Here is an 11,375-nt window from a genome sequence, read left to right as displayed (position 1 = left end):
TCTCCTTCCTGAAAGCAGCACCTGTTAATGACGGCCACTCCCCAGACTTCACTAAGTGTTAAAAAAATATTTAGCCCACACTAAGGCAAAATGTTGTCTCTCACTTGGTAATGGACTGTTCAAATCTCATCATGAGTCTTACCGCATATTCAGATTCGTATTACATACAAGCATGAGTACATAAGCATATACATCTGCTTATATGTTTTGCCACACCTTACAGAAATATGTCCATGTATGATTGGCTTTTGCTTGAAACGGGACTTGGCAGTAATTAATCATGTGGAAGTGGTGAGGTTTGGTGCGACAGAACCCTGAAGCAATCTTTGAGGGACGCTATGACAGGCTTATTATTTACAAGACATGTCAATAGGAAGCGCATATTTCAGACAACTCTTTATGAAGGGGGTTTTCCTCAGGGGCATTGGGAAGAAAACATCCAGTACTTCCTCTCCTCATCTGGACTGCTTAGTTACAATTCACACACCTGTCTGCCTAACCAAGTGCATTACAGACACTCTCCATCCAGAGGTTTCCTGGGTCAACTATAGCAACTGAACTGGATGCAGAACAGAGGTCTGTTTTATAGAAAAGACGTAGAAAAAAGTTGTTAAGCATTCCAGACAAAGGGTCTGGTTTTCTACAATTCTGTACCTGTGTAGAGTGAGAACAGATGGCTGTAAAAAGCAGGAAGATCAAAATTATCTACTTGCAAGTCACGTGCAATCTCTGCATCTCACTATCTACACCATCACTACAAATATAAGGCACAGAAACATGTCTCTGTGGAGGCCGAGAAGAAAGGAGTGGTGAATTGAAACACTAATTTTATAGGATCAGAAGGAGGCCTACCCTGCATAGATGTAAACTGCCAAGAAAAACGTGAAGAATTGGCTTTAGCTGCCTCCAGTACCTGGGCTTAAACACTGAGTCACTCCAGTGGCTGGCCATGGGTCCTCAGTTGCCTCATGCATAGACAGACACACACACACGTCTGACCTCAGCCAAGCCCACACCCTACAGGCTCTCTGCCACACAGCTGGGACCCCCGCTCCTTCCCACAGCCAGCTCCTCCAATTGTCTCACTCTCACATGTGCACACCTGGCTCAGCAGCAATCACGCTGACTGACATACCTCACCCACTCCCCTTACTAACACCACAGCCAGTGCCCCCGGTGATCCCATGGCCCCACTCCAGCTGCTGGGCTCTCAAACCTCCTTGCACACAGAAGAGAACCCTGCGCCCAGGAAAACAAAAGTAGAGTTTAACGAGAAGACGGGACAGACTGTGCTGATCAACTGCAGGGATTGTCAGATAAGTCTACTGACCACTACCTGTTTACATGCAACTGCTGCCTTTTAGCCCCTTATCCCTCTGTTTTCCCATGGGTTTTTTTCTCCCCAAACCGGGGAGGGATCTCCCTTTCCCTGCTTGCAGTTCCTTTCCTAAACATCCTATGGAAAGTTTTGCACAATCCCAAAATGCTCTTCCCCTGCAACCCATAATACATCCTGTACTCTCAGGCAGCGACCCCCCTCAGTCTGTGAAGTGCTACAGAGACACACTCCCATCTTGCTGACAAAACTTTCTGTCTGTATAACAACAGCAGACCTGGATTCTGACAAAATTCAACATGAAATGAAAGCCTCTTCCCCTTACAGATTCCTCTACCAGTACAGCATCATCCCGACATCTGAGATGCTGTATCCATGTTCTCAGCTGCTCCAGAGCTCTTAGATCTTGCTGGCATCTGACACACAGTGATAGCTTGCTTTTGCATTCCTTGGTAACCACGTGGAGGGAAAAAAGGTGAAGACCTGCATGAGAAAAAAATACCCAATATGAAACAATACACTCTGGTTGTAACCCACCCCTCCCCTAAATCCAATGCACTAGCATTGTTCAAAAGCTGTTTATAAGAACATTAGCTGGCATAATCTTGTTGCCAGCTTCCTCCATGCTCTTTTTATTTCTATGTTCAAACGTGTGCGTTTGGACTCTTCACACGGCATAGACACCCCATGCTAGCCAACGTCTAAACCTGCAGCAACAATTGTGCCCTTCTGAACGGAAGGTTTGTTCAGCTGTAACATTACTGATTAACCACCAATTCAGCACAACAATGTTTTAAACTAAAAAATAAACCTGCTTCAGAAAACCTGGCATTATACTCGGCATTGTGTGTTCCAATACATACACACATGGTGCTGTGATGTACAGTTTCTAAAGCTGAGCATTTTCCTGGGAAGAATGTATCCCTGAGATGCGAGGGATGTATTGGTCAGGAGTTTTTTCTACCTTGAGAAAATTTTCAGCTAGGTATATATAACCTGGACACAATGCCTCCTGTAACAATAATTTCTCTCTGTACAAGAGTGGTGCAGCAGGAAAAAAAGAAAAACAGGAAAAAAAGCTTACTTTCAATAAGTATCGAAATAAATTTTCTATCAGTGACTAGAGATAAGTTACCAGCTCAGCTTCATCTGAAAACTGAAGATAATTATGTGTCCCTCACCAAATACATTTTCATAATACAATCAAGTCACGCTTATATTTCAAGATTTTCAGAAAGTCTTGAAATGCATTTTAAAAATCAGTGCCAGGCAAACTCTGAAAGGAATTTTCTTAACCAAGGGCAATGTATTGCTTTATCATAACAAATGCATTTTGCATATTAACAACATGATTAAGTTTTATAAAAACATCTCAGTTATTTACAATAGCTGTTATTCAAGTGACACTGCTCATTTCATCTAATTAATCCAGCTCTTAAGTTGAAATTGGGAAGAAATTGTATACAGCAGCTAAAAAAGAACTAGATGAGACTATATATATAAGTGCTTTCCAATTTAATAACATACTTGCACTTCTAACATAATGATAATGCTCCCTAGGTACAGACTGGAAATCAGATTCAAATCACCATAGGTTTGTACATGAACATAATGAACGCTAGGTATTCTTTGAAAAATAATCATAACACCCTCTTGCCAAAAAATAGCAACACTTCTTTTAATTATTTCCTCTATAACAGCCCCTTTTCCATGTGCAGAACAGATCACCTCCTGTTTAAATACCACAATCGTGACTACAAAATACCAGAGTCAGCCAATACTAAAAACACTTATGTGCTGTATATGTTCATAATAAAGAACAAAAATATGAAAGCACTTGCGAAAACAGACTGTGCACGTTAGCTTTGAGGCAGCACAGATTTGCACAATGACAATCTTATCTTGATACTGTGCTTCAGTCTGCAGTGGCCTGTTTTGCCTAGGAGACACACCTGCCTCATCATTTATCTGACATAAAAGACAGACCATTTTTTCAAAGATATATAAACACCTTAATATGTCATGTCAGTGTCATCTGGAATGGCAATGAATATTATTTCTATTCCAATGATCTTCTTTCAGATGCATTTAATTTTGGTTTTCTCTCTCTCTCTCTCTTTTTTTTTTTTTAATTAAAAGACAAGCAGGTGAAGCAGATGATAATAGTGCTTTACCTCACATGTGGTGTACTGTGGTCCATATCCCATTGTGGCACTTCTCCAGAGACTGAAAGAGAATGAAGGTGATTAGCAAAGTACTGAAGTCTCTGGAAAGGGGATGAGAAGGGGCAAGATGGGGAATGCTCATACATGTTCTGTATCAAATTACATGCTGAGGAGGAAGCAGGAGAACCTTCCTCAAAAACCAAAAGGGTGTTGTAAAATAAACTATGAGAAATTGCCTAGAATATGTTTCAGAAATCTGAATGTTATTTCTGCTGGTGATACACAGCAGCCTTTGGAAAATCACTTTTCTTTGCATTCTGTTTGTAAAATAGAATAGAATATTTTCAGTTGGAAGGAACCTACAATGATCATCTAGTCCAACTGCCTGACTGCTTCAGGGCTGATCAAAAGTTAAAGCGTTATTAAGGGCATTAAAATGGAGACATCAATACCTTCTTCCTTCTGTACTTTCTCTTGGCTATTCACTGTACAATTTCCTTGTAGCCAAGACTTCTTGTGTCTCTTCATGTTTATGTAGAGAGTTTAACATAATGAGGCCTTAATGTGGACTGAGGCCTTCTGGTGTCTTTGTAATACCAGTATTTAAAAGTTAGCTAACTTTTATTTACAGTTCCACCACGGGCTTCAAAAGAAATTCTGATATTTCTATGAATGTGTATGCAATTTGACTTACAGATTTAGTAAATAATTTAGACTAATATTTACCAATCATTGTGAGATATGGAAATTTAGCTTAACTAAGATGTACAGACTACTTTTACTCCCTACAATAAGTGAAGCATGTGAGCCTCCAGAACATTAGTAGCAACAGCATACCTAGCACAAGTTGAGTAAAATATTTTTAAAAATAGCATTATATTTGGAAATTTGATGCCTTCAGGATGGTTTCAATGTTCAGTGACGTACATAGTTTTGCCAATGACTATAAAGGGAAGGAGTGTTTATGAATTACATTCACTCATTCCTCTTGCTATTCAATTAGATGTGGCTGATATGTTAAGTGGTTTTCAGTAAGAACATAAGGGACCAGCAGGAATGGCTTTCAACAGCATTAATCAATAATGCAATAGCACAGTGGTTGATAATGAAAAGGCAGCAGTTACTAATGGTTAGCACCGTGCTCTGAGACATTGCTCTTCTCTCATTGTGGAGTGATGGTAACCCTTCTACACCATAGCCAGGTAAGCACGCACCCCAACAGGACATTTCTTAAGGCTTTTTACCATTTCCCGCCCACTACCAGAGCGCTACAGAGTTGCAAAACTAACTTGCACTTTCATGCATGAGATGTACCCATCCAAACAGCCCAGAAATTTCAGGGCGTGAGTTCATTTGTGCCATCCATCGCTCCAGAGCGGCGATCAGGCATTGCACACATGATCACATTAATCTGAGGAGAACAAATTTTGTCTGAGATTAAAAGGGGAAAAAAAAACCCCTGAGCACAGTGTAACTTCTTGCTGTGAAGCAGATCTGCCTTAAACAAAAAGTTTTACCCATAGGGATACCTCTTCAAACAAGGAATACACCTTGTCGTGACCCAAAGCCCTGAGGTTTTTTGTTTACAAAGATTTTCTCTGATTTCAACAAACAGTGCAAACAGTAAGACCTTCTGCTGCTGCCAGTCGTTCTTACCCCTATAAATCTCTGTAAATGTGATCCCTCCTTCCCCTCCAGATACCCTTGTGCTGGCTGCAGCCCAGATTCCAGGGTGCAGTATACACAGTTTTCTACACACCAAAGGCCTCAACACTGACTCCAGCGTTGGTGCCAGCTGCCTGCTTGAGTGAATCATGAGCTACCACAGCTGGGACAAGCAAGCTCATTGAAGCTATTTCTTTCCCCCACTAAGTTAACTGACCTCAGTATCTGAACTCTAACAGCTGAAAAGACTCATCAGTAGATGGAATCTCTGGTGCCAACAGAAACACTAACCAGAGGATTTGAAAAAGAGTACCTGAAAGTACCAAGTGAAAGAGCTAGCACGTACTCTGGCAGTGAACAAGGACACTAGTTGCAATTACCAAGGAGATTCTGGGGGTTGTAAAAGAAAATATCCAATTGGAGCAATAGCTTGCAAAATCCTAGTCTAGAAATAAAGACAAAACAGCCCTCTTCAAGGCTGTGAGGAAAGCATAGCATCTGCCATCCTCATGTTCCACCTCTCTTCATCGTGTTAATACAATTCTGTTTGCTTGTTTCAAAAGCTTGCTTTAAGTTTTGCCTTTCACTGCATAGCCTACTGATAAAAAAAAAAAAGCCTCCTCCCTGTCCTTTGATCTTCTGCCTTTTATTAGACATAGTTCAGACCCCGTTAAAAGAAAGACAGGTTCTCCTATTTATCTCCCTCTCCTGATGATCATTTTTCATTGACATGTTTCTGACAAGGATTTCAGCACCTCTTCTGGGCAGGACCAAATCCACAGTGTATCCTTTCTCCACTTGCGTAATTGGTTTAAAGGTCCTGGTGCCAAAAGACTGCTCTATGGTACAGTGAATAACCTACTTCACAAAATAATGATGCCATATAAGTTACAAAGCAGAATTACATTGATTTTCTAGTGCAATCTACATTATATCTGGCAGCAGGCAGTGTGTAAGTCGCCTCTGAACAGAGCCCTTTGACCATGTGCGATTATTCCTTTTATATGGTGATCATGTGCCACAGAGCAAATGAAACAAGAAGTGGAATGGGGTCAAATGGGCATCCTTGCAGAGTATTAAGATAAAGGACTTTATATTTAAAACTGGAAGATCTAGTCATCTTAACACAGGCTAAAGATTAGGATCAGTGCTTTTACAGTAAGATGAATTATACTTTGAGAAGTAGGGAATCTATCAGAACAAAAAGCCTGCCTCATGAGAGCAATTTAGCAAATGCAATTTCAGCTATGACTGTAAAAAATGATGAACTTGACATGCTGGTAAATGTCAGTTACTTGAAGCTTATTATTCATTTTATGTACAACAGAGTTGTCTTAATACTCTGCTTAGAGCAGCTGAAAACAAGAATCCATCTGCTTTGTAATTCTGTAGTTGTAGGTGCATGGCCCATTAGCAATAGCATTTCTCCTACCAATAAGTTCATAACATCCCCTAAAATTTTTATCTAAAAGGATAATGGTACTGAACTTCTACAGCTGTTTTCAGTTTCTTCTGTTTTTTAAAAAAAGAAAAAGGAAAATGGAAAAGTTTATTTTCCTGCAAACAGAAACATGCAAAGATATTTTTTTATGCTACCTCATTAAGTAGGGATGTAATCATTAAGATTCTTATGGTATTTTGCATATTGTAGCAAAAGTTGCTGGAAAAAATATACACTTTCTCATATAAAGGAGGTCTTTGAGTAAAATTAGGTTTTTTGTAATGTATCCTATCATAGCAGCAGTTTCTATCACAACAAACAACATTTAGATCAGATGTTTGTTAACATTGAGTTTCTAAAGATAAATAAAAAGCACTTTGGGACTACTCATGCTACAGATTTGTTTCTAATGCATTGTAACTTATATTGAGAGTCTACCAGCAATTTTCAGACTGTTAACCTTCTAAAATATTTGCCAGTTGTTTCATTGCAAACCATTACCATTTGATATAATAACGTACATGAAACATATCTCAATTTAGATTGCAGCTATCATGCATGAGGTAAACAAGATCTTTCTACTTTTCTCCAGCTATCTGATAAAATCTATGTCCTTGCATTGCTGATTACGGACCCTAGAGCCTCCACAGAGTCAGGAGAACAAAGTAGAGGTGAAAGACTGTTTCTGGTTTTCCTGAACACATAAAGAGAAACACATCACGTTTAGCCAGGTTGGGTGTGTACAAACTAAAGACGAGCTGAAGGGCTAGGCTCTTTTTATGGAGTGACATTCTGGGAATGTAGATGAAAAATCAGAAAGATTTAAATCTCTGAGTTCCATAAAGTATGAGAAAGGCTGTTAGAAGGATTAAGTAAATTAAATGTGTGGAATTTGGGGATGCTTACTTCTCTTCTGGAGTACATACTGTCTGATTCTTCTTCAGTATGTACCCTGCATTATTCCCTACCTCAGGTACTATTTTTCCTTGAGCAGCAACCAAGGGATGCAATCCTTGTTGAGCAGGCTAACAGATGTTACCAATTTGGGGGTTTTTATTACAAGAAATTTCTTAAAGCTCCTGTTCTAACAGTCAGGTGATTACATTAGTTTCCATTTTCAAGGAAGTCTGAGGAGTAGGCCTTGCACCTTTCTCCATCTGATCTGACAGGGACATGGCTTGACATGCCATGGCACAGTGGTACCAGTCAAGCCTCTCCTTTCGCAAGAACTCTACAAAGCCATTTCACCCTTCAGCACGGATGGGTTTATAAAACCTGGCTACTTCCTAATAACCAAGGAAAGCAAAGCCGCCAGAAGCTAGGATGTTTTGGGAGACATAAAACTGATCAGCAACACATGGTGACAGCAGCAACAAAACATTCACTCATCCATTCCACCAACCCTAGGCTAGATAACAAGCTTACAGACAATAACTGCTTGCACATATACCCTACAACTACCATTGCAGGGTTTCCTTCCTGCTGCGGCAGACTGTAAGGAAGCAGGAAAGTGTGCAGAGACACTCCAGGGCATGATTAGTTGGTTATATATTCTGCAAAAAGCATAGCATACAGCAATCACTTTCCATAGCAACCTTAATGTATGGAGAATCAATTGCAGAAATAAACTGATTTTAATTACAGGAGTGAATGTAATTAGCAAATAAGCTACATCTAGACAATGTAAGAGAAAGGGAAAGCCTTTTTCCAAAGGTGTTTTGTTTCTTCAGTCAACTGAGAGCTTAACCAGCATTATGCTCGTATTCAGTTATTTAGCGTATGCTTGTATTCAATTATTTAGTGTGTCCTCAAGGGCAGCTCTGCAGCAACTGAAGGGAAGAAACAGGCACAGTGTTGCCAGCTGCAGGTTTCTGATCATGAAACCAATGTTATTTTGGCAACTATGGTCACCAGGAATAAAATTTGTCTAGCCTAAAATAGTTGTAAACCTGTGAAATGTGTGTGTCTGAGTTAGTCACCCTAGGCTCATTTTATAAGTATTGGAGAAACATACATATTTGGTGTGAAATGCATCTCATCCTATGCTAGAAAACTAATTATTTTTCTCTGTAAAGAAGACCAGGGTGACATGCTTAAGATACTTAATTTCTACATGTAAAGGTAGGACTCAAATGGTCTTGACCAGCAGCAGAGAACCGGTGCTGAAGGCTGCTTATTCATTTCATCTAAAATGAGAGACCTTGGAACAGCAACCAGAAGCTAAGATTTCCCTCTACTGGACAAGTAGTTTAACCACAGTTTTAGACCAGCCTAATGAATCCATTTCTCTGCACATGGCACAGCTTCAACAAAAGGGCAAATTATGGCCCCAGGTTGGAATTTGGTCTATGAAACCTTGCTACTTAGGGGGAGAGGCAGACAATATCTTCCCCCCTTCCCCCCCCCACAAAAAAAAAAAAAAAGGGAGTTAAATTAGAGTTTTCCACTTCTTACTTAAAGGTGTATTTTGTAAGAGAAGAGTAACAGTAGTGGTGGCTTCAAACAGAAGACTGAACCTCCGTTAGGACTGTAAGAAGAAGGGCACTGCTGCTTGCCTTCAGGAAAATGCAGAGACTCTAATTAAGTGAAGCCAGGGATTCTGTTTTGTGAGCTGCTTTATACTGACAGTGCTAACTGCTCTTAAGCACCTGGCTTGGCAAAGTCTGGGCACCAAAACTTCTTTGGGTTTCAGCCCTCCTTGATAAAACAACTAAAAAGCGCTTCTCTGCTTTTCAGGGACACTGTTGATATAAACAGATCAGAGATTCTCAGGGGATCAGTAGTCTGGTACTGTCATGGTGCAAGTATTTTAAGATTTTATCATACATCCTTGTGTCCCAGTGATCTCATATTCTTGGCCTTTGAAAATGTCTACCTTTAGGGAGAAGGAAGAGTATGAAAAGAAAATTCTTTTCACAAAAAATCTTCAGCCTCTTACATGGAATCACAGAATCATAGAATCACAGAATGTTCAGGGATGGAAGGGACCTCTGGAGATCATCTAGTCCAAGTCCCTGCTAAAGCAGCTTCAAGAAGCTTGGTAGAAAGACTGTTGTAAGAGGTCAACACCTGTGTAAGACTTTAGGCATCACCAGCACACTGCTATATTATTAAATACCATTAGAGGGGTGCATTCATGAATATATTGCAGCACAGAGGATGTCTGTGTGTACAGCATACTACAGTATGTTTCTGAAAGCCTGTTGCACACTAACAATGACATCTCCCACAGGCAAATATGGCTAAAGCACCAGGATTGCCTTTGTAGCTTAATTTGGTTCTATTAGTGGATGACTGAAATTCATTTCCCTGAGATATTTCTTCTTGTGTATCAGTCCAGCTTCCTACATTCCTGAAAACTGCTTGCCAGCACCACCATTGAATCCAGCAGGTTTCATGCACTCCTTTATCTCACAGGACTCAAGGAGATAGGGAACGCTGTGCATCATGCACACTGATCAGAAAGTGTGGAAGGCTGTTATGCTTAGGGACTCATCAGAAGAAACAATGGGCCACCAGAATGGAAAGGGAATTATGCTAGCGGCAGGTAACATTATAAAAAAAATGAAAAGCACAGGTTCTTCAGGGCATCCCTATTTGCCACTCCCCCATTTACAGATTATGGCAAAAGGAGATTCCTGTAAGCATAAATTCCAAACTGCCGCATAAGAATCACCACTTACTTGGCACTACGCCTTTTTAAAAAGGTGCATAGTTTTGCACAGATTGCAGCGTCTGACCACATTTTCCTTTACAGCAGTGGCACAGCTCTCCACTTGCAGATCCCTGCCGGACTGGAAGCGCGTGGCTTGGCGCCATGCCCACTACAGCATCGGGCGCGGGCACGGCCGGAGCACCCTCCCGCAGCCACCCGCCACTTCCCACACAAAGCACCTCTGCGTAGTGACGTGCGGAATCGCAACTCTGCAACTCGAGGAGAGTTATAAAGCAGGTATGTTTATTGTGGCACTGGGTGCAAGGGGGATCGCTCCTCCTAACTTGCACACCGTTTCAACAGGCAGCCCGATAGTTATTATACAAAGGCACGCACAGGTTTCCGAGCATTCAGAATCTCCTCCCTCTGGCGCCTCTTCAAGATGTACTTTTCATCTTCTTGGGCAGTTACCTGAAGTTCTTGTTTATCTTTGCATACATTAGCAGTCTTTCTTATTTAGTTTGTTATCTTAAAACATCTGCTAGCTAACAATGAGCCCTTCCTTATTGCCCACTCTAAACATGCCAAGCTAACACATGCCCACAGGGCTGGTTTTAATCTGTACCAGCATGATCCCTGAGCGGGGGATCCACCCTCTTCGGGGGGGCGGGGGGGGCATTTCAGTAGGAGGACGCTGATCTACTACTACAATTCCTTTACCCTGGTTTGTTTTTCTTGTAGCAGTTAGCACGTCCTCGTCAGAAGGTTCCTTATTTACATTCTTGTTAGCTCATCTACATCGATACTAATTGTCCCCTCTCGAAGTGCTAAGTGCAAAGCTCCCGCCCTTCGCTCTTTCTCGGGTGTTAATGTTTCTGTTATCTAGGCAGCTTCTGTGTGCAGCAGAGTTCTAGGTTTTTCACCGTATCGGTAGGACTTCAATAAGCTGCGCTGCAAGGCTGGCCCCGGGCACCCCTCCCACAGCCCCGCTGCGAGGCCTTCCCGAGCCAGCGCCGTGGGGCGGCAGCAGCCCGGCCTCCTGCCTGCCCACCTCGCACCGCCCGCCTGCCGGAACCGAGGGAGGGATACGCGGCTCCGCGGCCAGCCAGAGGC

At 41.5% G+C, this 11,375-nt stretch overlaps 1 long non-coding RNA gene across 1 annotated transcript; it reads right to left on the bottom strand.

Moving 5' to 3' along the window:
* Positions 1-1,666: 1,666 nt before the first annotated feature.
* Positions 1,667-10,924, bottom strand: LOC129784693 (uncharacterized). Its single transcript, XR_008747694.1, has 3 exons — positions 10,291-10,924; positions 3,511-3,562; positions 1,667-1,819 (listed from the first exon to the last, which is right to left on the bottom strand). It is a non-coding gene; the product is annotated as an uncharacterized LOC129784693 (long non-coding RNA).
* Positions 10,925-11,375: the final 451 nt, after the last annotated feature.

The sequence above is a fragment of the Falco peregrinus genome, chromosome 6 (assembly GCF_023634155.1).
Source record: "Falco peregrinus isolate bFalPer1 chromosome 6, bFalPer1.pri, whole genome shotgun sequence".
In the NCBI taxonomy this organism is placed as follows: domain Eukaryota; kingdom Metazoa; phylum Chordata; class Aves; order Falconiformes; family Falconidae; genus Falco; species Falco peregrinus.
The sequence above is the reverse complement of the archived record's forward strand: the minus strand, read 5'-3'. Positions and strand labels throughout refer to the sequence as shown.